The sequence below is a fragment of the Notolepis coatsorum genome (assembly GCF_963971535.1).
Source record: "Notolepis coatsorum genome assembly, chromosome: 9".
In the NCBI taxonomy this organism is placed as follows: Eukaryota; Metazoa; Chordata; class Actinopteri; order Aulopiformes; family Paralepididae; genus Notolepis; species Notolepis coatsorum.
In genome coordinates, this window is record NC_140173.1 from 68,321,866 (window position 1) to 68,344,569 (window position 22,704).

At 42.7% G+C, this 22,704-nt stretch overlaps 1 protein-coding gene across 1 annotated transcript in view; it reads right to left on the reverse strand.

Moving 5' to 3' along the window:
* bmpr1aa (bone morphogenetic protein receptor, type IAa) overlaps window positions 1-22,704 on the reverse strand; it is a 192,912-nt gene that overhangs the window by 105,634 nt on the left and 64,574 nt on the right. The window contains exon 2 of the mRNA XM_084322085.1: window positions 2,913-3,046. The gene's annotated coding sequence lies outside the window, so the exon portion shown is untranslated. The remainder of the gene's footprint in view (window positions 1-2,912; window positions 3,047-22,704) is intronic.

A 22,704-nucleotide genomic window follows, 5' to 3' on the forward strand; every position in this document is an offset into this window, starting at 1 on the left:
GGACCTAGTGCGATGTGGGACTTGTAGTTTTATAACGATCTCGCGGCGGAGAAAAAAAAGACGAGCGGCTATAATCTGTACTCGCACAAGAGTATCGTTATGAAGTTATGAACTACACGTCTACACGCCACACGGCGGGCAGCCCTCTAAGTGTCATGCGCCAAAGGTAAAAACAGCCCGCCCCTGGCGGGCGGCAGGCTTTAGTTTCGGTCCCTGTGTATATCCCTCCTGTCTGTCTGTCTGTCTCGAGCCCGGAGGAGCAGCACCGAGCACCGGCCGAGGAGCAGCCAGCGCGCAGCACCGTGTATCTCTCCAGTCTGGGCTGTCTGTCTGTCTCGAGCAGCACCGAGCAGCAGAGCCCCCCATGCCCCGCGCGCCTCATCTCTCCTGCCTCGAGCAATGCCATAATGCGCATTCATAACGTTATTTCGCGGGACTGTACATTGTAACATTAACACAGCCCAGCTGTCAACTGTAGGCTACTTTGTAACTTTCTGGCGTTTTATTCATAACAAACATTGACGCGATTCCGCCAACACATATGTAATATTAATAGGTTTTGCTCACAGAGAGATAGATAAATAAATAAACATAATCACGGTTATCTACCAACAACTGCATGTACTGTAGAAATTTATGTTTCAGTGCAGATAAAGGTACTGTACAAAATAACCTCTAAAACACTGCTAGAATACACAAGCAGTTAGGGTGCGCTGTGTTAACGTTAAAATGTACAATCGCGCGAAATAATGTTATGAATGCCCGAAAACATTTGTGACGTCACAGTATGATGTCATAATCAAACATTCTAGAACATTTGTGTATCTATTCAACAATTCTCTCACAGCTGAGTGTGGACGACAGCGGGGACGAGGGAGAGTAACTACCTCCCTGCGCATACTCAGTGCTGAATTCGAGATGAGATCCGTTGTGGTCTGACCAAGCCTTGTTCTGACAAAACGAAAGCGCTCAAGGTGCAAAACGAATGTCTAACTCGGCTGCGAAACTCACCTGAAAAACGAAACGAAAAACAGCCTAGGTGTAACTCCAGCCTTAGTAGAAGAGCTTTACTGTGTTGGGAGTTTGATGTGGGAACCCATCTGCGACAGACTTTGTAAAGTACAGTTTTCTGGTCATTGTCAGATTTCTTCAATCCAAACCACAACCAGACGACCAGAAGGATCCCCCCCCCCCCCTAGAAACAAGTTATTCATCTCATCTGGGTCGAGTCCTGTTCTGTATCAGAGTGTTGCAGGGAGGTTCCGTCTGTGTCACACTCATGTTTGTTTGTTATTGGAGCCCACGTGTTTATATGTTTATATATGGTCATATTGCACAGCCTTACCTGATGCAGATGATGCATATCTTGCCAATACTGATCAGTGGCCAATTATTCAGCTAAATCAAAGTACTAAGTGTTCCTGTAAATCCTGTATTTGGTATAATTCTGCATGTCATACTTGTTGTGTTATGTACTTATCTACTGTGGACAATAACTTCCTCCCGAGGACAAATCAAATCTATTCATTTCATCTACTAAGAAAGAACTCAACAGTAACAGGATAATCGCCAGGGAAACGCTTGAGATGAAATACATCTATTTATATATATATATTTTTTATATATATATAATATAAATAGATGTATTTCATCTCAAGCGTTTCCCTGGCGATTATCCTGTCTAAATCTATATATATCTATATCTCTGTAGTTGAGGTCAGGGTGGGGCGTGAGGTCTCCAGTAAGGTCAAGGTAAGAGGTTTATTAAACAACCATGTAAACAAATGATCGGGGGCGGCGTTGAGAATAGCCAGTCCCGACGTCAGTACTTTCATCCAGAACGTCCCTGGTGACTCTCTCAATACGGCCACACGTTTAGGAGCCGCTAAAATGACACCATAACCGATCACGAAACAACTTATGACACTGTTAAGCCACACTACTAGCCAGGGGAAGGTCGAGCCGTATAGTCTTGTTTTACGTCGACGAGCGGGGATGTGAATCTGCTCCACATCCTCTGTGCTCTGTGGGACACATGGTAGCAATTAGCTGCAGTAGAGCAGACTCCAGTAGACTCCCTGACTCTGTTTGAAGGTCTGCCGGCGAGCGTGTGAGACTCAGACGGCTCTCCGCGCTGGTGCCCCCCCCCCCCCCTCCCCAACACACACACACGCACACACACAGTCTGTAACTAAAACAAAAGACCAAATATGTCTGCGCTAATCATTGTGTTTCTTTTTTTAAATCTCTGAGGCGGTATTTAAGTGACGAGGAGACATTACACTACTGCAGTCATTAAAATGCTCTCTCACACACAAACCGACAGTCTACGCGGTTTTATTTTCTCATGGCATCTCTCTACCCATAATGCACACTCCCAGATGCGAGAACTTCATGCGGACCATAGGCGATACAGGCCAGCTGCAATCAGGGCTCGTCCTGCTCCGCACTCCTCTGGTTATTAATCACATCAGCTGACAGCTCCAATGACCCAATCAAGAGACTGCAATTAACAAACCAGGAAGCCACCTGATTGGCCAGCTCTGTCTTCAGTCCCAGGGTCAAGGGTTAATCTCTTCAGAGTGGGGTTTGGTTGAGGGTGTGTGTATGTGTGTGTGTTGGGGGGGGGGGGGGGGGGGGTAGGGTACGGTAATCAAGTCTTCTGAGGCAATCACCAGTGCCCCTCCACACAAAAACGAACATGTGTTTGTGTTCCGTGTCAGGGGGGGGGGGGTTTGAGGGATACCAAAATCTAAACAGTGATGCGATTCACCGAACACAGGCATGTGGCTGCAACACACATCTTGCACAAATTACACAGTGACTGTATGCAGCATCACAAGCCTAATCTGCAACAGAACTGTGTGTGTGTGTGCGTGTGTCCATTCCGTCTTTACATGTGCTGTGTTTACCTTGCAGGGGGCTCCATGGTAAAGAGGTACAGGCGGCGGGGCGGTGCAGGCGGTCATACACATCCATGTGAGAGGTGGACGGGTGCAGGTCTAAGCCGCGGGTCGCAGGCCAACATGACCATCACCGCTGACACCTGTGGGGAGAAGCCGGGGTCCGCAGGGTCAGTAAGGCAACAGGCGTGTGAGGATATCATCAAACAGCACATTCTGACGTAGAACTTACAAGACGTGATGTCAGACTGTGAATTAGTGCATTTATATGTATTTATCCAAAGCGCTTTACAACGTATAGCTCACATTTGCCCCTTCACTCACACAGACAGCAGAGGTAACCATGCAAGGAGCAGTTAGGGGGTCTTGTTCAAGTACACTTCGACACGTTTCCGGGAGGAGCTGGAATCAAACCGGGAACCTTCCAATTACCAGGCGACTGCTCTACCTCCTGAGCCACTGTCGCCCCTTTATATACATATTGTAAAATTATATTATAAAGAACGATTATAAAGAATGAAATGTTGTCAAATACCATTATACCGTCAAAACCAAGAACAATATTGTGATATATTTTGACCACTTTCAGTGCCGGCCATTAGACGTAGCCCTCTGTACGACGCCACCGCTAGATAGATAGGGATCCGTCACCTTGTTTGTAGAGCTATAACTATATTCTATATTATAGCTATGCTATGGATACAATACTATGGCCCATTTGACATCACCTATCTATCGTTCAATATGTGAAAAAGATTTCATTTTTCCATCCATACGTTCCCGTGTTATACCGTGGTGAATATAAGTATGGTTTTAGAGCGGTCTAGGGTAATTCATGAAATGCTGAGTTATAGCCCTACACGTCAATTCCACTATAGACGTTGCCATTTCTTGCCTGTATACGCTATTATCCCGAAATAAAATCTATATCATCGGTATTATGTTCCATCATGAATGAATGAAAGGGGGGGGGGGGGTCGTTTCTGATTATTTGATTGTCAGTAACGGCATTCGTATTGAACACTGAAAACGGTTATCAACCCGATCGGTATGAAAGCATGAAAACACGAACCTAAACTAACTTTAGGTTAGTTGTAACGTTAGTTTAGGTTCGTGTTAACGTTAGATAATGTACAAAATAAACGTATTCCGCTGCTATAGATGTCGCTCTTTTATTTTGAAACCCCCCAGAAAGGAAGTCATTGCTCTCGTTATCTGCTTGAGTGTCCGGTTAGCTCCGTTAGCGTGCAGTAGTAAATAGTATATCAATACCAGCCATTGGATTACTGTTTTCTAAATTGGGGAGGCTTTTAATCGTCAAGGTAAGAGGATTTTAAGTCATGGTATCTATAAACTTCAATCGGTTCGGATCCTTTGAATGAATGAGAATGTAAACAAACACGGCTTCACGTAGAAATCACTGACTGCGCTCAGAGAGGAGTCGTTCGGCAAAAAAAATTTCAGAGTATATCTGCTTAGAAAACATAATTGTCGAATTCAATTATTTTTAATTTCTCCACGTGGTAAATACATAGGTCACAACATGTTTACAGGAACGTTTTGGAGTTGTATTTGGAGTGTATTTCGTGACTGTAGGGCACTGTAGGGAACGTCAGGCTCAAACCCTCCCCCACTTCCAGTGATGAAGCTAAGCTACGCTAACAGAGCGACTGTTCCCTAAGCTAAATGCACGCACAGAGACAAAAAAGGTATGCATCTTCTTGTCTAACTCCAGGGAAGATGTTAAATAAGCTAATTTCCCAAAATGTTGGAGTTTTCCTTTAAGTGGAATGGCAGAATATTCTATAAATAATAATAATAGTATACATGGTGTATACAGTACAGTGTTTCCGCACTGCCGTAATCCATATGCGTTTCCGTTAGCCGGTAATTACCGGTATTTGACCGGCAAAATCTGTTGAAGTCCGACATATTTAATCTCTCCGGTCTTAATGTCCGGTGAAAATAATTCCCTCTAAGCACAATTTGATTATTTGAATTGTATTAAAATAGGCTAAAATTAAATAGCCTATGCGATGAACGAAACAATCATTACATTTGTTTCATCGTTGCTTCTAATAATGACAACGACGTTGTCAGCGAGAGCTTAGTGCTGGGTTTGCGAATGCATGTGCAGCTGCAGAGCCGGAGCAGCAGCGGCACAGTGCAGTACTCCAATTCAGCCATTGGCAATTCAGCTGTTGGGTGGGGGGCGCTGTTGAGCGGTCCCCAGATAGAGCCAGAAAAGAGCCAGAAAACAGCTGAATCTGCTGCTCTGCATCGACATACTCTCGCAAATAAGTCATTGGGAGGAGGAGAGAGAGTCGTCACCCAAACCCACGATAATGTTGCCGTCTCTCTCTGCCAAATTTCTCAGTTCTTCGCTTGATATAATTAATACAAATGTCCAATATAACGGAATTTGTTAGCTCATAAAAATTTGATTATAACAGACTTCTGTTTATTAATGTCGGGCGACTGCCCACAGACACCTATTTGATTTAAAGTCGGCAGCAGCACGGAGTCTCTGGACTTATTTTATTTGAAATATAATGACTATACGCAAAAGTAGCCTAGTTTTAAGTAAAAATATTATAAATCTACATGCCTTGATGATGTCATTCTTTTGTTTTGTTGTCATTCTTTTGCCTATCAATTGTTTTTAAGCTCAATAAACTCTGACCGGAATTTCTCTCATTTGACCGGTAGATTGAAATCTACCGGACACTGAGGCCGGCAACAATTTTTTCTAACGGAAACCCCGATGTGTGTGTGTGCAAAGCGCACGTGCCGCCGGGAATCCATATTAGAGCACGCTGCCGGAGAAATAACTTAAAACTACCTTAGAATTGTTCGAGATAGGTTATTCATGTTCATGTAGTCATGTGCGTGTGAATTTGCTAGGATGTTTTTGGTGTGTCTGCTGACTAGTGTTGTCACGATACTGGAATTTCGACTTCGATACGATACCTTGAAAAGTATCGATTTTCGATACCATTTTCGATACCAAAAATACCAATTTTTTTTAACAAATTTTGCTTTTGTTGCTGGTTGATTTTCCTCAGCTTCTCTCTGGTACTATACGAGAAGATAAATATAACACTTTTAAAACCCTTTGTTTATCTTTAGATCAGACATTTAAAAATAACTAAATTATCTAATCTAAATCAAACCCCTCTTAAAAACAAAAACCTGTTTAACCTAGCCATCTATAAAACATCATGCTAAAACTGTGAAACAAACTCCCCTAAAGAAAGAAATACATAGCAAACATGACTCAGTTATGCAATAGTGCTGCTGCTTTTTATTTGGTTAAAACAACTACAACAATTTTCATGACGGCGAGAGAGAGAGAGAGCGAGAGAGAGCGAGAGAGAGAGATTTCTCCGGAGCTATACTCAGAGCATTTAGTAACGTTACATTTTCAACAAGATTGCTGCTAATTAAACACTTCATGGAAACGGGGTAACGTTATGTCGAGTTCATACGTGTACTAGTGTAGTATGAATAGGGATGGGAATCGAAAACCGGTTCCCGTTGGGAACCGGTTCCTAATTGGCCGATGCCTGGAACCGTGTGGCTCCCGTGACTTTCGATTCCCTTATCGCTGCCTACAGTTGCGCAATAATGTTAGCGTTAGCATGTAGCCATGGCAGACTCTATTTGATTCCTTAAGGGCTCGAAATTGCCTGGGTTTTGGTAATATGCTCCCGAAATGCTCCCGCTGTTTGGCTACTTCTATGTGCAGTGAAAACTACTTGAATGCTTTAGAACCTAGTCATTGATTTAGATCAGGGTGAGCTAAAATTAGCCGCGGAGCTAACGTGAGCTAACGCTATTTAATCAAGCTCACAAAGAGAGATAAACAGCTGACAGCGGATAGTACAGGTACAAATACAATAAAACAGCAGGTGGGGGCTGTTGTGTAAACCTTGTACTCTTTAGTTCACATATAAAGACGGAGTGTTTGTTTACAAGTCTGTAAGCCAGGAAGTACAGTGGTGCAACATACAAATGTGTCCGTGTAGCAACACAAGCCAATACCTTATAGGACAGGGGCCCGGGGAGGGAGCTCTCTCTCTCTCTGTGTGTGTGTGTGTGTGTGAGAGAGTGTGAGTGAGAGACAGAAGTCAGAGGAATAACAACCTGTTATTCAATAGATTAAATTAGTTTAAGAATAAAAAAATAAATACATTTTAAGAGAATCTCAAATACATTATTTTATTTAAGTGTAGGCTATAGTTAATGTTTTATTTATTACAGTTTTTGTATTTTTCTGACATGGGGGCTCAACAATAAATGACAATCAGAAATGTCAAGTTGCATGTTGTTATTCTAACCAGCTTAGACCCCTACGCTCTGCATCTTCTGGCCGCCTCAGACCTACTCCTATCCGAGCTCCGGGAGGGTCATCAAAGAGATGTCGCTTATTCTCAGTCCTTGCCCCACAATGGTGGAATGAACTACCCACCCCAGTTAGGACAGCCGAATCACATCCAATCTTTCGCCGTCGACTAAAGACGCACTTCTTCAACCATTATCTGAATAAAAAAATATATATCTAACCCTAACTAACCGTACTGTCATGCACTTGTCCTAATAAACTAACCTACACTGTAGCACTCAACACTTTGATGAACATTGTTGCTCAGCTGATAGAGTTGTGCCCTTCCTGATGGCTTGTCGTACAGAACTTGTAAGTCGCTTTGGATAAAAGCGTCAGCTAAATGACTAAATGTAGTTCTGTTGCATTTCCAATTTATTTATTTAAATTATAAAGTGATCAGGTATCGATAAGGGAATCGATAAAGAATCGAATCGATAAGCAGAATCGATAATGGAATCGTATCGATAAAATCCTATCAATTCCCATCCCTAAGTATGAATGAACTCGACTTAACGTTACTCCGTTTCCATGAAGTAATTATAAAGGTGGCCAGCTAGCTAGCATAAGCTAACGGAGGAACGACTAGCTAACGTTAGCTAATAGCTGTATCGTTGGCACTGCTCTGTAAGGCTTGCAAATGGGCTTTAGCTTTTCCTTCGTCGTTTACTTCAAACCCGAAGTACTTCCCAACAGCACTTCTGCTGTTTTCTTTATCCACAAGCACAAGTTGCGGAGGCTCTGCACTAGCCATCTTCGGAGCTAAAATCTTTGTTTACAAACTGAAGACAGGTCTGCGAGGGGGAGGGCTGCAGCGGAGGAGGGGCAAGCGTGCTCTGCAACAGCGTGCGTCTGTCTGTCAACAACTTGCGGTAGAACACTGCGAGCAAGCCAGCTGGTATCGATACTGCAGAAAGTATCGATATTTCTGGAAACGAGTATTGAAACCGTTTTAAATATTCAGAATCGATATGTATCGATTTTTCGATATTTTTGACAACACTACTGCTGACACTAGAAGTACTAGAAGGCCCAAGGCAGGTAGCTGCATATTTGTACACTGCAAAAAAAATTGCAATCGTATCAAGTGAAAATATCTTGTATTTGGTACAATAAGTCCAATATTGAGTAGAATTATCTGGCAGACAATTTCTTATTTGAAGTGTTTTTCTTGATTTGTCAATTTAATCTTGTTTTAAGAAAATGTTAATCTTGTTTTCTTAAAACAAGATTAAATTGACCACAATCAGGAAAAAAAAACTTGAAATAAGCTAAATGATCTGCCAGTGGGATAAGATAATTCAAGATAATTCGACGTATTGTACCAAATACAAGATTTCACTTGATAAGATTACATTTGTTTGCAGTGTAGTTGTAATCAGGGTAAATGTCAAGATTAATGACATGCCTCAACACTTGAGAAAATGTACACTATTTGTATTGAACATAGATATAGATGATTTAAAGGGGAACTATTTTACTATTTCTTTCACTATTTGGGCACTTTTACACAATTCATGTGAGTCTATGGAACACCTCTGTAATATATATATATTTTTTATTCATTGTTTTGTATTTCTAATCAAGTCCTCAAAAACAGCATTTTTCTACCTCAAGATCTCGAGCCGTTTTGAGGCTGGGCTCCTAAACCACTGCGCAGCGTCGTCGTCGCCTGAACATTAACATGCAGCAGTGTCTCTCTGACATCACATATCGCGCACATTTTCAAATGACTCAGTTCAGTGAGGGTGAATATTGTGAGAGGAGAATTGGAAGAATGCGCCAATATGAGAATTTTTAGACATAGATCATATTAATATAAGTTCACATAGCTAGGAAACAATGCTAAACACTCAAAAAGGCCATTTATAAGATAGTTCCCCTTTAATAGATAACATAAATAGAAAACAGACAAAGACGAATGTCCTTATTGGGATTAATAGTGCAATAACTTGCTTTTTCACCAAACTTCACTTAAAACAAATAGAAGATACATAGAACATACTAACATACACAAATCATAACACTACAGCACGTTACACCTAAAGGTGCTCCCATAGTCGAGCAGACTGTACACAGAGCAGACTCCGCGGAGGTCCGCGCGGCTATTTGAGCTTTGATCTCAGCGGACAGCAGACCCACAGGTGCGAAGCTCTTATTTCCTGACGCGCGGACATCCGCGCCGCTGACTTGGTGTCACACAAAACGCTGCTCGGCGTTTTGGTTGACATCGAACTGCATTAAATGTGACACTGCGCGAGCGATTGGTGGCGCGAGGAGAGAGATGAGCCCGTGAAGCTCTCTCTCTCTCTCTCTCTCTCTCTCTCTCTCTCTCCCGCTGATAATGTTCCCTCTGATCTGCCAGTACAGTAGAACAGACAGAATTGTGGGAAATGTAGTAAAACTGGTGCGAGAAATGTAGGAAATAGACCGCGGACGTCCGCTGAGATCTGCTCGACTATGAAAGCTCAAAGAGCCGCGCGGACCTCCGCGGAGTCTGCTCTGTGTACAGTCTGCTCGACTATGGGAGCACCTTAATAAGTCTCAGTGGCATAGGCTACATTCTGCCTTAGAGCATTTAATTTTCCTGGGCTTTTGAAAGAAAAACCCCAGGGCTCTTTGGTAGGGGAATTCACTGGTAGGAGGCCCATTGACGCTGAGACGCATACAAGCGGCCAGGTGGTCTCCCTGCAGCCTGTTCCTCAGGTCAGTCTGCACCTGTAAATACGGAATCAATCACTAGACAATAAGTGGGGTGGGACCCATGAGGGTGAGGGGCAAGTCGAATAACAAATCTGATTACAAATTACTAGGGCTGACCTCGACTAGTCGAATAGTTGACTAATCGATCGAAAGGAGCCGTAGTCGACTGCCAACCTTAGTTGAATGCAGAAAAAACTAAAACTAAAAAAGTATAATATATATATTTTTGTATCATTCTTTCCAAAAGTAAAGCAGTCTAGAAGCGTGGCTAACGCTAATGGCGCACATACCAGCGAGGCTAACTGCTTTCGCAGAGGACAAGAAGCCTTCAGTTGACTCCTTCAGACATTAAGCACCTCCCACACAGCCCAAACAGATTAATAAAAAAAAAAAAAGTAAAACATAAGAAAAAAAAATCTGGGGGTAGTCTAGTTCAGAGCAGGTTTCCGTTAGAAAAAATTGTTGCCGGTCTCCGTGTCCTGCAAGATTTCAATCTACCGGACAAATGGGATCAATTCCGGTCAGAGTTTATTGAGCTTAAAAACAATTGATAGGCAGGCTATATAAAGAATGACATCCTCAAGGCATGTAGATTTATAATATTTTAACTTAAAACTAGGCTACTTTTGCGTATAGTCATTATATTCCAAATCAAATAAGTCCCAAGACTCCGTGCTGCTGCTGACTTTAAATCAAATAGGTGTCTCTGGGCAGTCAGCCCGACATTAAATACAGCAGTGTGTTATAATGAAATTTTTATGAGCTAAAGAATTCTGTTATATTGGACATTTGTATTAATTATATCAAGCGAATAACTGAGAAATTTGGCAGAGAGAGACGGCAACATTATCGTGAAATATAAACGTTGCGTGATGACTATTATATCTCCGCCTCCCAGTCCCAACGAAGAACATACCAATAGTATGCAACTGCAGAGCCGCAGAGCCAGCGGCGCTCTCAGGTCCGGTCTGGGGGCACTCAGCAGCGACCCCCACCCAACAGCTGAATTGCCAATGGCTGAATTGGAGTATTGCACTGTGCGCGCACAACTGTCAGCTCTGCGGCTCTGCAGTTGCATGCTTCTCGCAAATCTAGCTCCCGCTGCCAAACCAAATGAATCTCGACATCGCTTCACCAATAGTCGTTATCAGAACACTACACACATATCATAATAGAACACACATCGTTGTCATTATTAGACCTGCTTGGTGAAGCAACAATGAAACAAATGTAACTATTTTAATACAATTCAAATTGTGCTTAGAGGGAATTATTTTCACCGGATATTATGACCGGAGAGATTTAAATATGTCGGACTTAAACAGATTTTGCCGGTCAAAAACCGGTAATTACCGGACAACGGAAACCCTGCCGCCGCCACTGAATGCATGTAAGGGAAACACTGCAGTAGCTGGAAGTAGAAAGTAGTGAGAGAGCGAGAGAGAAAATAAAGGAGAGAGTCACTTCCTCCACATAATGAAATCAGTGTGAATCTGGAGTGTGTACCAGTGTCTTCTCCTTCTGGCCCAGAGGCCTGCCGACAAGCCGCTGATCTCCACACCAACACAGAGGCCTTTCTTTCACACCGGGGAGAAACTCCTCCGCAAACGCAAAGGAGCCTTTATTTAGCGCTGGCTCGGCAGACGACGTCAACAAACTTTGAGTTTATATTTGCACCCCGATGGTGACACTGTGACTCAGAGAGAGAGAGAGAGAGAAATCTCGAGAGGAAGACGGGGAGTCGGAGGCTCGGTTTCGGTGTCTGAAGAGACGACAGCGTTTGAGGAGCATCCAGAGCCGATGGGAATGTACTGGAAGAACACAGCAGGGAGTCCATCTATTATCTAACAATGTGTTCGAAAAACAAAATAGTTGAAAATAGACGCAAGCAGAAATTTGGCACGAAAGACTATATGGAACTAGTACGAACACACACACAGCATTTCTGAGAGTGGGAGGCAGACAGCAGCGGGATCAGCTGTGCTCATCTGTTTACAATACGGCCTTCTGCCTCTGGACTCCTGGTGTCTGCAACACGCCAGGCCAAGGTCACGCGAGGGTGCAGCCGATAATTGGCAACTAACCGCGCTGGGCTATTTATACAGTCCTCAGAGCAGCCAGGCAGGCAGGAATATATTCTGAGGTCGCCCTGCACCGCCATCACTGCGCAGCGGCTTGGCCCCGCTGAGAGCTATTTCCAGTAAAAGCAACAATGTAAGGGAGAGAGAGAGAGACGCAGGAAGTATTAAAAGTGACAGGACGCGATGGAAGACATCAAGTCGTCTAGGCCGGCTCTCGCTGTGTGCCGCGTGCCAGCGGGCATGCGGGGACACTGCCGCTCGCTGGTCACGTGACGTGATAATCAAGTCGTACATCTTCTTGCATGGCGGAGGAGGGAGTTTTATCGGCGGGAGGAGCTCCGCTTCTGTTTTGAGGAGTAGCAAAAGGCCCGCGGGGCCCAACCTGATGGTTAACACGTACATTCCTCACGCGGAGCGACGTGTCTGAGGTGTGAAACCACACTCTCCCAACAAAAAGTTGTGCAACCAGTCTTCTTTACTGCTTCACACAAAGGAGACAGAGGGAAGGCATGCCAGCTGGGAGAGCAAACACACTAAAACCCAAAATATCTGGACACTTGGTGACAAATGCAAAGGCCAAGTCATCTTAGCCATGGATGGGGATGGGTGCAAATTCAGTGTGGAATCAAACAGTGGACTGGAGCAACAGAATATACTGAATTATACCATTTGTTGTAATTTTGGCTAAACTGCCCCTCTCCTCTCTTAAAATGTTGCCCCTGTGTCATCATCGTCATTAGTAAGTATGCATTAAATAAACATGATTGCGTAATATGGGTCAAACTAAGATGTTAAACGATTAGGTAATATATCAAACTAAGATATTAAACAAACATGATTAGGTAATATGTGTCAAACTAAGATATTAAACAAACATGATTAGGTCATATGTGTCAAACTAAGATATTAAACAAACATGATTGGGTAATATGTGTCAAACACATTTTTTTACAAACATGCTTGAGTAATATGTGGAGGAGCTTTTCAGTGTAACACAGGCTGGGTGCAGAAAGGAAGAGGAAGTGAAACATTTGGAGATTCCAATCGCTGAAGTTAAAGCCGCTGGCTTTAGCAAAACCAACAGAGTGGCACGAGAGCAGAGGGAGATGTGTCGAGGCTCGGAGGAGCGACTAACGCCATCAAAGTGAACGATCAGCCATAGCTAATTGAAATTAAAGACCAGAGGAGGAGGGGGTCGGGCCTGAGTTAACATGGGCCCGCTCTGTGTGGGAAATGCTGAGATGGATGGGGGAGGGGGGGGCTTCACACAGTCCTAAGTCGGCTTTTTAGGCTCAGGGCAGCTGGGAATATTATAGTGGCCACTAATTTCTGTGTAGGAATGTCTGGTCCACCACATGGACTCACCGGCGGATATACACATACTTACCTCATACTATATACCCATATAACTCTGTATGATAGCATGTACAATAATGTTGTATATATATGTATGTATACTGTATATACCAGGGCTGTACTAACTTTTTTTGCACATAGCACTGGTGCTACAGAGGTTGATAGTTTTGTAGCACAGGCCAAAATCTTGTAGCACCAGTATAAAACGTGTTATATTTGTAACAGTCACAACTGCCTATTGTAATAGTGTTGTTATTTAGTTGCAGTGCCATGTTTGGTCACTAAGTGGTGCTCCATTGTTTGTACCCGATGTAGCTACAGGCTTAATTTGATTTAACCTGAGCCAGTGACTTCTTCACTTCCTGTTCCACCTGACGTCCGACAGCAGCGTCAAGCGTCAACTTGTTATAGTAGTTTTTCTAGTAATGATGTGGCTAGTAGGGGTGGGACGATACATTGATCCAGATCGATATATCGATCTATTATCATTCAATGATCCAATAGGATCGATGCAACGTAAAAATATCTATTCATATTGCGATACTCTTATTTTGAAAATCGTGTGGAGTCGTATCCGCTCAACACAGCAGTAGCGTCTGAAACGCGGACATTACAGCAGAGCAGGGCTACACAGCAGTGCGCCTATTTTGCGACTCAAAACAAGTCCCTGCTGTTTTATTCCGCAACGGGTCAAATGCATCTAACATGCTTTGCAATCCTTGCCATTCCTTTATGCCCATGTCGCGTTAAAGACCTAAATTTACGTTACGTTAGCGTAAGCCAGTGTTTCTCAAAGTGGGGGGCGCAGAGGCATGACAGGGGGGGCCTTGAGATTCATAAAAAAAATAAAGATTTTTTTTTTTTTTTTTTTTGGATTACAGAAAATTATCACTAAAGTGCTATCTGTTGCAGCTGCACTGTTCTCAATGAAAATACGATATTTGGATAAGTTTGACCATTTCTCAAAATCTGAAAATCATTATTTAATAAAACACATTAAAGGATCACCAAGTTACTCTGGATAAAAAAAAGCTTTACAGACAACATTGAGACAAAGCTTCCTGACACATCTCCATCCAAACTCTTGGAAGAACTCATTGAAATCTCATCTGATACCACCTGGAGAGCTAGTTTCAGAGTGTGGTGCTGAGTACCAAGTATCTCATGATGCAGCAGTTAAGGTGTTGATACTATTCAGCACCACATATCTGTGTGAAGCTGGCTTTTCATCCATGACAGCTCTGAAAACAAAATATAGGGCCAAGTTGAGCCTTGAGGATGACATGCGTGTTGCCTCGTCAAAGACTGATGAGCTCTTCAAAATTATTGACAGTTACCTGACAGAACATGGACTGAAATGGGAGAACTGTGTGGGCTTTTGCTCTGACGGTGCGCAGGCCATGGCAGGGAAAAGGAGGGGGCTCATCAAGGGGGTCTCGCCAAACGCGCAATGGACGCACTGTAAATTCACAGAGAGGCGCCAGCGTCAAGACAGCTTAGCCCTGAGCTGAATGAGGTTTTGACAGAAGTTATAAACGTGGTAAATTTCATCAAAACCCGACCCCTGAAAGTGCGCCTGTTCTCTGCGCTGTGTGAGGAGATGGGAGCTGACCATTCTGCAGTGCTGTTTCACAGCGAGGCAAGGTGGCTCTCGCGAGGGAAGGTGTTGTCAATTTGAAAGGTCACGATATTGGTGTTATTTCAATGAATTTAAACATGGCCCATTTCATGACTATTTTGTTGGGGCGAGGGGGGGGGGCCCAAAATATTTTGGTCCGCCAAAGGGGGGCCTGACAGAAAAAGTTTGAGAAGCACTGGCGTAAGCTAACAAGCTAATCAGAGCCATAGACAGAGAGAACAGCAGAGTGGGGAATGGGGAATGGGGAAAGGGGGGGGCAGGCATTCTTCCTTTCAGTGTGTGTGCGTGTGCGTTTGGAAAGACCAGATGAAGTCATCAGGGTTTCCGTTAGAAAAAATTGTTGCCGGCCTCAGTGTCCAGTAGATTTCAATCTACCGGTCAAATGAGAGAAATTCCGGTCAGAGTTTATTGAGCTTAAAAACAATTGATAGGCAAAAGAATAACAAAACAAAAGAATGACATCATCAAGGCATGTAGATTTATAATATTTTTACTTAAAACTAGGCTACTTTTGCGTATAAAGTCATTATATTCCAAATAAAATAAGTCCCGAGACTCGTGCTGCTGCCGACTTTAAATCAAATAGGTGTCTGTGGGCAGTCGCCCGACATTAATAAACAACAGTCTGTTATAATCACATTTTTATGAGCTAACGAATTCCGTTATATTGGACATTTGTATTAATTATATCAAGCGAAGAACTGAGAAATTTGGCAGAGAGAGACGGCAACATTATCGTGGGTTTGCGTGACGACTCTCTCTCTCTCCACCTCCCAATGACTTATTTGCGAGAGTATGTCGATGCAGAGCAGCAGATTCAGCTGTTATTGGCTCTTTTCTGGGGACCGCACAGCAGCGCCCCCCACCCAACATTGAATTGAAAATGGCTGAATTGGAGTACTGCTGGAGTACTGCATTGTGCTGCTGCTGCTCCGGCTCTGCAGCTTCACAAAAGTTCGCACACCCAGCACTAAGCTCTCGCTGACAACGTCGTTGTCATTATTAGAAGCAACGATGAAACAAATGTAATGATTGTTTCATTCATCGCATAGGCTATTTAATTTTAGCCTATTTTAATACAATTCAAATAATCAAATTGTGCTTAGACTCAGGGAATTATTTTCACCGGACATTAAGACCGGAGAGATTAAATATGTCGGACTTCAACAGATTTTGCCGGTCAAATACCGGTAATTACCGGCTAACGGAAACGCTGGAAGTCATATTATATTGATAGTAAATGTACTGAGGATGGACAGATAATGTTGATATTTAAACATAAAAAATACAATACATAATAAATGTATTCATGATCATCATGCAACATAAAAACAATTGTAGGAACGGTTTGGCAGAGGAAGGGGTTTTAGGTTGCGTGTTGTGAGTTCCAAAATGTTTTACTTAAAGTTTAAAGCTCAATATATCAAAACGTGGCACTTTACATTGAACAGGAGGTATATTTGTATTAAAAACAATAGATTGTTTTTCATTTAAATGTCTGGAAGAGCTAAAAAATAAAAATGTCAAATGATATTTCCGTTGCCTTTTTTGAGTTGATCTAAATGTTACTGATTGTGTTAAATGGGCATATGATATCGTCTGATATCGATCGCAGGCACCTGAATCTAATCTAATCGTGGCAGACTTTGTGATATTGGCAAATATCGTATCGTTGTCCAAAGAATCAATATCGTATCGTATCGTGATGAAACTGGTGATTCCCACCCCTAGTGGCTAGTAGTTGTTTTAATATAGTTGTGTATTGAATGATGCCGTATGACCAGGCATCGTATGGCCATAGTCATAGTAAATAAATGGGTTTGTGCCAAATCCCAAAAGAGACAATGTCTGTTAAGCTATTGTGCTAAGCTATCCTGGTGCTGTCATTTTCATGCTGACAAGTTGATGTCACACAGCTAGACAGAATTATGGGATTATTATTATGTTGCATGATCATGTATACATTTATTATGCATTATATTTTTTATGTTTAAATATCAACATTATCTGGCCATCCTCAGTAAATACTATCAAACTTAAAATCATAGAAAGTAGAGAGAGGGACAGAGAAAGGCTGAGGCTCCCTCCGCCCCCCTCCCTTTTGGCTACTTCAATGATCATCATCATTGAACGTACAGAGATAAAGAGAGAGGGAGAGAGAGCCCCCCCCCCTTTTCCTCACTATTAGAACTCCATGAAACTGATCTCTCCTGTGCCTGTGAGCTAGCTTAGCTAAGTTAGCAGCCAACGTTAGTTAAGGTTTTTAACCATGACGGTCATACAGGAATTGCGAGGATATAAAGCATGTTAGACGCATTTATTGGACCCGTTTCTCGCAGAGTTTACATAGAAACAGTGCAACTCGCAAGAGGAGTTATCACAGGCCATAGAACACAGGCAGAAGAGCTGCCATAGCTTCTAAAATGTAAGGTGGGGCTGCGTGAATATTTTAGGCAACCACCTTGTGTTTAGCGTTTCTCTGATTGGCCAATACGCCCATGTGACCACGGCAGCACGAGAGAGCTGCAGCGCGGAAATAGGCTGTCTATTGCCTCGCGCTGCAGCGCGGAAATAGGCTGTCTATTGCCATTCTCTAAGACAAACTCTAACCTTAACCAGCTCCTTAACAGCGCCTAAACTTAACCCTTCTAACCTTAAGCAACTCCGAAACAATGCCTAACCTTAACCAACTCCGAAACAATGCCTAAACTTAACCGGCGAAAGAATGCACGTTAAAAAATATTGCCATTCTCTAAGACAAACTCTAACCTTAACCAGCTCCTTAATAGCGCCTAAACTTAACCCTTCTAACCTTAACCAACTCCGAAACAATGCTTAAAGTTATGCCTAAACTTAACGGCGAAAGAATGCGAATGCACGTAAAAAAAAAAAAAAAAAATTGAAGGGAATGGAACTTGCCAGCAACTGGCCGTAGGATCCACAGCAATGCAGCGCTGCCAATTGAGCTAGTTCTGGATAGTAAAAAAGGGGGGATTACTGCTACATAATGCTGCCGCGACGGAGCTCCGCGGGGGCGTGGCTAGACGCAAGTTGAGCGTGGTTAGACACAAGTTGGTTGCCTTTAATATTTAGGCGGTGGGGCTATCAGTCTCAGCCCTTCCCTTCCAGCTGGAGTGAAACACAGAAGTTATCAAATGCGAGCGAAACGCACACTGTGACTGTCGAGTCCTGGCTCTAGGCAGAATCACGAATAGTGTTTTTTTTTTTTTTTTTTAACTTTGACCAGTCAGCTGGTTCTTTTTAGCGTTTATCGCTTTTTCATCGCATTCATACTTGGTCAAGTTCGACCGACAGAAGCAGGCTGAAAGGGTTCAGATGGGGGGGAAGACACTCTGGGAAAGGCACGGCTGCCGTCCGGGATTCGAACGCGCTCAGCCCCAGATCCGTGACGAGCACGGTTGTCCACGGCGCTGAAATAGCACTCGCGGTACGTGGTGAGCTACTGGAGCTCCCCTCGACGAATAGTGGTTTAAGAGAAGTTATTTATATTTTGAACGTGATTCACTGCACATTAGTTAGATTACATGCTGCATATGTTATGACTTTGAACGTCTGCCATTTCCACCGCAAAAGGCACAAAAAATCATATCGCGATAACGATATGATAATGTTATCATATTTCTCGATATCGATAATTATCGAATTGTTATAAGTATAAATGTTTTTTATTTTTTTTTAACAACAGATGTATGTTTATTTTGCAGCAATTCTTGTCATTGCCGCCATCTTTAGTGTTACATCCCCTCACACTCCAGTTCTCAGGCTGCAGCTGGTTTAAAAGCTAAAGTAAACCGGCTTCTCTGCTGGCTGTGGCTCCAGGGGAGTTGAACAGTTCTGGCTCTGCTAGTTTATTTTCGATCTTTTGGCGCTTTTTTGGTGGACAAACCACCGCACATGTGCACCGTGACTCGTGACTGGAGTCTAGTTCTGCTAGCACACATAGCCTACTGTGTACAGACGGTTTCAAACTGTATTTTAAATTAGAAAGCAAACAAAATAAATGGACAAGAGAAAAACAAATCTCAATTTGGTCAGTATTGTCATTTGGACAAGCAAAGCCATTACTTTAAGTTGCAGGCAAGAAAGACAAGTCTGTCCACTGTCTCTGGTTTTAAAACTGCCCTGTTGCAGGTCACAAAAAAAAAAAAAAAAATATATATATATATATATATATATATATATATATATATATATATAAAAAAGAAAAACGATTTTTCGATTTTTTTTTTATTTCGATATTCGATATCGATTATTAAAATATATCGCGATATTTATCGTTATCGTTATATCGCCCAGCCCTACGATGAGTCGATCTGATCGTGAATATGCAAATCGGCAAAACAAATTATAGGGTAGCAAATTGTGACAGCCCTAATGACAATACATTTTAATCTAATAATTTTGCCAGAGGACTAGCCTATATTAACACTTTCCGTGCCAGAGCTCGGTGCCCCGGAACCTCCTTGAATGCCGCAACCCACTTCAATGTTAGCATTAAAAACGCCTAATCTATGTTTTAAATTATGGCTATGCGTCTAATCTGCCCGTCGCTTATCAATGACTAGTTTTCCAGTCACTGTCAACATTGTCGAAGCGGATTGTTTTTTTATCGGTTCAAATTTTTCGTCTTATAGCATTTTGAAAAGCCATCGTTTTCAAGGAAAATATAAAGATTCCATGATAAAAGACATTTACTGGAATATTCTAGAATACACAAAAACGTTGTCATTTTTCAAATAAACGCTAGATTATCGATAGTATATGTGTACGTATGCACGCTATAGAGGCGATCTGAAAAATCAATTCTCTTATTTCCTCATCAGCGATCGTGCACACAGAGACACATCACACATAGGGCGAACGCTGAGATCTCAGCGAATACAACTCTGATTATCCCAAGACTGGTAAAATAGATTCCTTACCTCAGATCAGATGTTCTCCAAAAAGATCATTCCAATTCCTGATCGCCATTCCAAATATCGATCACGCTTATTGATTGAGTATTGGCTGCTGTAAATATATATTCCAGTCTGATTCCCGTCCCGCGATGACTTCCATGTTGATCAAATTTATTGCCAGCACAAGGAACCAGCTGGCTCCGCCCCTACATATCTACAGATCAGTCTAAGCGACTGACCTGCGGTTACACAGGGATAGACAATAGGGGGCGCTTTTTTCCATTCTGAGCTCCTGTAGGGGCTGCTGTACCAACGGGAGACTCGGTTAATGAAATAATGATTTCAGATCACTAATAAAACAATAAAACGATATTTGTCGTAATCGGCACTCAGTGGGGGGGCTAATAAAACAAGCTATGTCGTCCGTGGCACTGAAAGTGTTAACATGTTCAACCTGAGAAAATTATTCAGAAATTATACCAACAAGCGCCCACAGCACCCATCCTCTTGGGTGTTGGGATGTGCGTGTCTTTTCTAAGCTTTCCTACTGAGAATTATACCAAACATGGTCATGATGTCAATCACAATAAAGCCATGAATCAAGTGAACACTTCAACAGCAAACATGTGTAAACTTGAGTTAAGCCACTCAAATCTCATAATCAATGGCTTACTGTACACAGTGCCAACAGTTCATGCCACGATAATTTACAACATTTAACCTTTTCTAAAGCAGGGCAAGACTATAATGGGTGAGAATTAATAAGCCGGGCGTTTAGCAGGCTAAGGCACCTCACATGTACCATGCACTCGCAAAATCGTGGGTTTGAATCTGGCTGGCGGCTCCCATCAGCCATCATGTCCCAGTTAATTTACTAGTGTGGAATAAAACAGTAACGCCTTAAAAGATAGGCATGGGAAGCCACCTCTAGTACCTACATGTACACACACATTCAAGCATATTCACATTTTCTTCTCATATTTCTATATTCAGATTGAATTATCTTGCCTATATTTATGTCTTTCTACTATTGCCCTACCCGTGCCTCCCCTCCCCCGTGCTACTATGATGCCCAATGAATAAAGGAATATCTTATCTTAAAAGGTTTTTGGGTTGTCAGACAATTTGTAAGCAAATGACTCCTGCATATGAAAGGAGTGGGAGAGTTGTGTAGAAGTGGGTCTGCAGCAGCGTTTCCGTTAGCCGGTAATTACCGGTATTTGACCGGCAAAATCTGTTGAAGTCCGACATATTTAATCTCTCCGGTCTTAATGTCCGGTGAAAATAATTCCCTGAGTCTAAGCACAATTTGATTATTTGAATTGTATTAAAATAGGCTAAAATTAAATAGCCTATGCGATGAACGAAACGATCATTACATTTGTTTCCTCGTTGCTTCTAATAATGACAACGACGTTGTCAGCGAGAGCTTAGTGCTGGGTGTGCGAACTTTTGTGAAGCTGCAGAGCCGGAGCAGCAGCAGCACAATGCAGTATTCCAGCAGTACTCCAATTCAGCCATTTTCAATTCAATGTTGGGTGGGGGGCGCTGCTGTGCGGTCCCCAGAAAAGAGCCAATAACAGCTGAATCAGCTGCTCTGCAGCGCCATACTCTTTGCAAATAAGTCGTTGCGAGGTGGAGAGAGTCGTCACGCAAACCCACGATAATGTTGCCGTCTCTCTGCCAAATTTCTCAGTTCTTCGCTTGATATAATTAATACAAATGTCCAATATAACGGAATTCGTTAGCTCATAAAAATGTGATTATAACAGACTGTTGTTTATTAATGTCGGGCGACTGCCCACAGACACCTATTTGATTTAAAGTCGGCAGCAGCACGAGTCTCGGGACTTATTTTATTTGGAATATAATGACTTTATACGCAAAAGTAGCCTAGTTTTAAGTAAAAATATTATAAATCTACATGCCTTGATGATGTCATTCTTTTGTTTTGTTGTCATTCTTTTGCCTATCAATTGTTTTTAAGCTCAATAAACTCTGACCGGAATTTCTGTCATTTGACCGGTAGATTGAAATCTACCGGACACTGAGGCCGGCAACAATTTTTTCTAACGGAAACCCTGGTCTGCAGACGATGCTAATCCAGGTGGGAAGCTGGTAGGCAGCTCTGGTAGGGGTACGCTGACAGGGGTTAAGACGGACATGTCAGAGGAATCACTGTGTGTAGAAGGCAGAGGGATTACAGAGAAAGGAAACACAAATCCCCCACAAGAAAGAGACCTGCATCCAATGAAAGATTGCAGAAGAATGAGTAAAGACATGCGTCCAATGAAAGATGGAAGAATAGTAAAGACATGCGTCCATTCGTCCAATGAAAGAAAAGTAAAGACATGCGTCCAATGAAAGATGGAAGAGTAAAGAGATGCGTCCAATGAAAGAAGGAAGAGTAAAGACATGCATCCAATGAAAGATGGAAGAAGTCTTTCTGCACAGATCTCGGCACTTTTCATATTTTTTTTATTATCTATGCCTTACACCGGTTCCTGACAGGGAGCGAGCGAGCGAACTGGAGACGAAATCGCGCGCGACACTGTCCTGATATGAGGCGGCGCGTGTCCGAGTGTGTCTGTGTGTGTGTGTGTTACCTGGAAGCACACGTGGGGGGGGGGGCAAAGCAGCCTGCGATTCTTGACCAATAAAAAGTGTTTAGGGGCGGGACTCGGCCGCGTAATCGCTCAACTAGAGACACAGCGAGCGA